We start from the raw sequence: 6,000 nt of genomic DNA on the forward strand, positions 1-6,000 counted from the left end.
CCCGAACGGCGAGGAGCGGTGAGTGAAAACGTCTCTGCTAATATAGCCCGTATGTGCAGGAGGGGGACGGACACGCTGCTGATAAGGACTACACTCTGTCTGCTACTCTGCTCTGCCGGAGGATGTTTGAAAACTCGGGGGGAGGGGACATTAACACTGAGCTGAGATTGTGTTAGCACGATTCTGCCCGGCATTTGGCTGAGGGGGCAATCGGGGGTCAGGGTTGCACTACAAATATGTCTGGGTCACTTGGGGGGGGGGGGGGAGGGGTCCAGGCTGCTATGGATCTCATGGCTGGAGCAGCAGATGAGTCAGTGGAGCTGTGAGAAGCTATGTAGCTTGATGATACTCCTGACACTGACATGCTGTTGTAGCAATGTGTTCAAAATAAGAAAGATGTCATCAATGCTGTGTGCATACCTGAACCACAGATATAACAATGCAGTGTTCTCCCCAGGATCAAACAGGTTGACGGCCCTGGTAAAATCAATTACTGCCCGGCGGGCTGCGTTCCCAGCTGCCATCACCGGCCAGCTATCGCGCACGATGCTCCTGAATCTGCACAGCTCTGTGCACGAGATCTCGCGCTTCCCGGCGAGCTTGTGCGGTCACAGTCTCAGCGGTAGTAAGAGGCGGGACCAGCGCCCGGGGCTAAGCCGACTGTCTGTCATCGTGCACGGCCGACAAGCTGTCATCGTGCACGGACACTACTGTCAAGCCTGTAAGTATCCGCATCCGTCACCTACCCCCCTGTGCACCACTAGCTCCAGGCTGCGTCCATCATCCATACACTTGCCCCACGTGGCTGCCAGCGTGCATGTGGGCGCATGTGTGGGACATAATTAGAGCATATTTTAATTTTCCACACTACCAAATTTCCCCGTGCCGCCCCACCCGGCTACTTTTTCATGCCACCCGGCTGGAAAAAAATCCTGGGGAGAACACTGCGAAGCAATAGCATATGTGGTCAGTAGAAGAGCCATGCACCTCCGAGAGATGGTGCCTGGCTCTTCTACTGACCACATATGCTATTGCTGTACCTGTACCTTTAAGAAAAAATTCCCACGCCAATACCCTCGGAAAAGGTCCCACACTATAATCTGTTATGTCGCACGGCGTGGGGTCCCCCCCCCCTGGAGGCTCTGTAACCCCTTGTCCCCCATGCAGGCTGGGATAGCCAGAATGCGGAGCCCCAGCCGACTGGGGCTTCGCACCCTGAGCTATATCAGCCCGCATGGTCCACGGTATGGGGGGGCTCCGGGGGAGAGGGGCTGCCAAGCCTTTCCCTCTCCCCCCGAGCCCTTGTCCAATCCATGGACAAGGGGCTCTTCCCCACCTCCGGTGCCCCAGGAGGAGGTGGGGGCGATTCCCTTCCCCACCTCCTCCTGGGGCATCGGAGGTGGGGAAGAGCCCCTTGTCATGGATTGGACAAGGGGTCGGGGGAGAGGGGAAGGCTTGGTCGCCCCTCTCCCCCAGAGCCCCCCCCCATACCATGGACCATGCGGGCTGGTATAGCTCAGTGTGCGAAGCCCCAGTCGGCCGGGGCTCCGCAGTCTGGCTATCCCAGCCTGCATGGGAGACAAGGGGTTACAGAGCCTCCAGAGGGGGTACCCCACGTCTTTTTTCAAAAAATTTCCCACACTCTGAACATAAAACAAAAATGTAATTTAAAAAAAAAATATTTTTTTTTTTTTAATACTGTTTCCCAGTATCTTTTTAACATATCCTGTAGAGTAACCAAGCAGCTTAGGGTGACCCAAACTACTAGGAATGTATAGGGGGATGAAAGGAACCAAAAAGCCCTCCTACTAAAAAAGCAAAGCTTGGTGTAATTGCCTTCTTAAAACAGAAGGACATTTGCAATAATTCAGTTATAAATGAACATTTGTGGTTACCCACAATGCACACCTACTAAATATGCAAATTATCCCTTTCCGCCCTTGTTAAGCCAAGCAAGCATCCAGAACCGCTGGTTTATAGCAAGCCTATAGCTTTAAGTTTTACACAGCCATATCAAACCACATATCCTGTAAATTAGGTGTTGCTAGGATTTAAGGGGCCTTTGCTATTAACTGCTAAAGTCGGTGGGAATTGTTTCCCCAAGAACTGTCATTACGGGATTTAAATTTATACTTTTTTCTTTGAAATTTTAAAATCGATTTTTTTTAAAAAGTATAAGGTCTTTTTGAAAAAATATTTTCTCTTGTTCCCACTGTTCTTAAAGGGAATGTCCAAGCAAAATAAAAAAATGAGTTTCACTTACCTGGGGCTTTTACCAGCCCCATGCAGCCATCCTGTGCCCTCGTAGCCACTCACTGCTGCTCCAGTCCCCCGCTGGCAGCTTGCCGACCTCGGAGGTCGGCGGGACGCATTGCGTACATTTTTACGCATTCCCACTACTGCAGGAACATTATCACATACATTTCTACGCATTACTGGTTCAATGCGTAAAAATGTACGCATTGAACCAGTAACGCGTAAAAATGTATGTGTTAATGTTCCTGCACTAGCGGGAGTGCGTAAAAATGTACGCAATGCGTCCCGCTGACCTCGGCAAGCTGCCAGCGGGGGACTGGAGCAGCAGTGAGTGATTACGAGGGCACAGGAAAGCTGCATGGGGCTGGTAGAAGCCCCAGGTAAGTGAAACTAATTTTTTTATTTTGCTTGAACCTTCCCTTTAACCACTTTCCCCCCGCCCGTACGAATTTCTCCGTCCCTTTTTCCATCCTTTAACCCCCAGGGACGGAGAAATCTGTACTTTGCGCACTCCCGCCGCTGTCCGCGCTCCCGCTCGTAAACACGCCGCCCGCCGCTAGTAAACACGCCGCCGCCGCCCGCTCGCCCGAAGATCAATGAACGGGAAAATCCATTCCCGTTCGTTGATCTAAGCCCCACAATGATCAGCTGCTCTCCGATGGGCAGCGCGATCATTGTGATCTTACCCAGCCTCCAAGTACTTCCTCCAAGCTTCCAGAAGGACGCTTGGAGGTCGCATTAAAACAAAAAGTTACTGTGGCCATCTTGTGGCCAAATAGTAAACTACACCCTACACATTTTTCACATACAAATAAATTACTTTTACACAAAAAATGAACTCATTACCTCCCACACTCCCAATTTTTTTTTTGTAATTAAAAAAAAATAAAAAAATGTACAATAAAAAAAAAATACATAAATAGTTACCTTAGGGACTGAACTTTTTAAATATTCATGTCAGGAGGGTACAACACTGTTACTTTATAAAATATGGGCTTGTAATTAGGGATGAACGCAAAACTGAAAAAAATGCACCTTTATTTCCAAATAAAATATTGGCGCCAAACATTGTGATAGGGACAATTTTATAACAGTTTTATAACCGGGACAAAAGGGCAAATACATTTCATGGGTTTTAATTACAGTAGCATGCATTAATTAAAAACTATAATGGCCAAAAAATGAAAAATAATTTTTTCCCAGATTTTTCCTATTTTCCCATTAAAACACATTTAGAATAAAATAATTCTTGGCATAATGTCCCACCTAAAGAAAGCCTAATTAGTGGTGGAAAAACAAGATATAGATCCTTTAATTGTGATAAGTAATGATAAAGTTATAGACGAATGAATGGAAGGAGCGCTGAAAGGTGAAAATTGCTCTGGTGGTCAGGGGGTAAACCCCCTCAGTGGTGAAGTGGTTAAAGAGACACTGAAGCAAAAAAAAAATTATGATATTATGATTTGTATGTGTAGTACAGCCAAGAAATAAAACATTAAGATCAGATACATCAGTCTAATTCTTTCCAGTACAGGAAGAGTTGAGAAACTCCAGTTGTTATCTCTATGCAAACAAGCCATTAAGCTCTCCGACTAACAGTCGTGGAGAGGGCTGTTATCTGACTTTTATTATCTCAACTGTAAGTGAACTGTTTACTTTTTCTCTGCTAGAGGAGAGGTCATTACTTCACAGACTGCTCTGAAAGACTCATTTTGAATGCTGAGCGTTGTGTAATCTGCACATATTAGAGAATGATGCAATGTTAGAAAAAACACTATATACCTGAAAATAAAAGTATGAGAATATTTTCTTTGCTGCTAATCTTCTAGTAAATATTCATAGTACACAACCAATTCACTATATCATATTTTTTTTTCGCTTCAGTGTCTCTAACATTCCCTGCAAATTTTGTGTCTCTGGCATTTAAGGGGGCTTTGCTATCAACTGCTAAAGTTGGCGGGCATTTAATTTTCCCACGCTCAGGAGAATTTTAAAATCTATTTTCTCAAAAACTATAAGGTCTTTTTGAAAAATGTATTCCTCTTGTTCCTACTGTTTTTTGGAACATTCCCTGCAAACGTGGAGTTTCTAGCTTTTAAGGGGGCTTTGCTATTAAACGTTAAAGTCGGCGGGCAGACATTTTCCAAACAGGGCTTAAAACGATAAGTAAAACGATAAGTAACGATAAGTAACAGCAGGTTTTAAAACGATAAATTACGTTCACAAGGTCGGCGCCGTTAGAATGATAAATATTGTTTTAAACAAATATCGGGCAGAAGGGGGCGCCCATATTTAAAACGGCACCATTTTTCACTGGACGCCTGCAGAGAGCTGTGGTTCTACTATGAGGGCATGTTGGGAGTTGTGGTGCCTGAATGGGAGACCCGTTGGAGCATGGGACCCCCTCTAGAAGTCAGGGAATGCTATGGGGGAACTGCCAGATAACCTGGTGGCAGGGCAGCCCACCCAGCAGTAAGCCAGACCAGCCAGCACAGAAGCCAGGTAACTCTGCCTAGTTATGTTTAAAGGGATACTGTAGGGGGAGGGGGGGGTCGGGGGAAAATGAGTTGAACTTACCCGGGGCTTCTAATGGTCCCCCGCAGACATCCTGTGCCCGCGCAGCTGCTCACCGATGCTCCGGCCCCGCCTCCTGTTCACTTCTGGAATTTCAGACTTTAAAGTCTGAAAACCACTGCGCCTGCGTTGCTGTGTCCTCGCTACCGCTGACGTCACCAGGAGCGTACTACGCAGGCACAGACCGTACTGGGACGCAGTACGCTCCTGGTGACATCAGCGGGAGCGAGGACACAGCAACGCAGGAGCAGTGGTTTTCAGACTTTAAAGTCTGAAATTCCAGAAGTGAACAGGAGGCGGGGCCGGAGCATCGGTGAGTGGCTGCGCGGGCACAGGATGTCTGCTGGGGACCATTAGAAGCCCCAGGTAAGTTCAACTCATTTTCCCCTGACCCCCTACAGTATTCCTTTAAGTAACACTGCCCATTTATGTGATATTTTTATTAATGGAAAGGGGGGTTCATCCAAGATATTGCTGGGCAGGGCTACTTAGACCGCTGTTAAGTTCATGTAAATGTGGCTCCACCCATGACCACACCCACATTCTGGTGTGCCCAAAATTCCCCCGAATCTCTTAGGATCCTAGCAACACCCCTGTAGACACGTAACTAAAGAAACTACACAAAAGACAAACTATTCTACCTTTTAAATAGTGTTTTTAAGCAATTAACAATTTTGAAAAATAATAGAGTACATTATGGAAGCCTAGTGGTAATGATCTAAATGTAAAATCTAAAATAAAATCTAAAAAAAAAAAAAAAAAAAATTGCCCCTCATATAACTGAAGGCCTAAAATAAGAACTCACCATTCAAAACCCAATCACGTTCCTGTTGACTCTTGTCACCATGGATACACATAGCTGGCCACCTGCAAAAGGAAGGCAAAATGACATTAAATTTAAATAGGATCCTTTTCCATTAATGATAGATTGAACAACAACATAGTGGGCTAAGACAAATAGAGTGCCTTATCAGAGTAGCATAGCGAGCACTACGAACATATGCCTGCTAATTGGCAATGACAAGAGCTCCACTCGTCCTACCTGCGGGTCTAATCATTTTAAAAGGACATTATCCCCGTACTTTGATTGGCCCAATAGGATGCCTGTCAATAGGATGCCCCTCTGAAGTCATAATTGACGAAATCAAAATTAATCACTGCTTCACTGTC

The 6,000-nt window shown here is 46.0% G+C and overlaps 1 long non-coding RNA gene across 1 annotated transcript in view; it reads right to left on the reverse strand.

Annotated features, from left to right (window-relative positions):
- Window positions 1-5,699, reverse strand: part of LOC137543897 (uncharacterized) — a 42,298-nt gene extending 36,599 nt beyond the window's left edge. The window contains exon 1 of the long non-coding RNA XR_011025656.1: window positions 5,636-5,699. This is a non-coding gene — a long non-coding RNA (uncharacterized lncRNA). The remainder of the gene's footprint in view (window positions 1-5,635) is intronic.
- Window positions 5,700-6,000: the final 301 nt, after the last annotated feature.

Source organism: Hyperolius riggenbachi, unplaced genomic scaffold, assembly GCF_040937935.1.
Source record: "Hyperolius riggenbachi isolate aHypRig1 unplaced genomic scaffold, aHypRig1.pri scaffold_340, whole genome shotgun sequence".
Lineage (NCBI taxonomy): Eukaryota > Metazoa > Chordata > Amphibia > Anura > Hyperoliidae > Hyperolius > Hyperolius riggenbachi.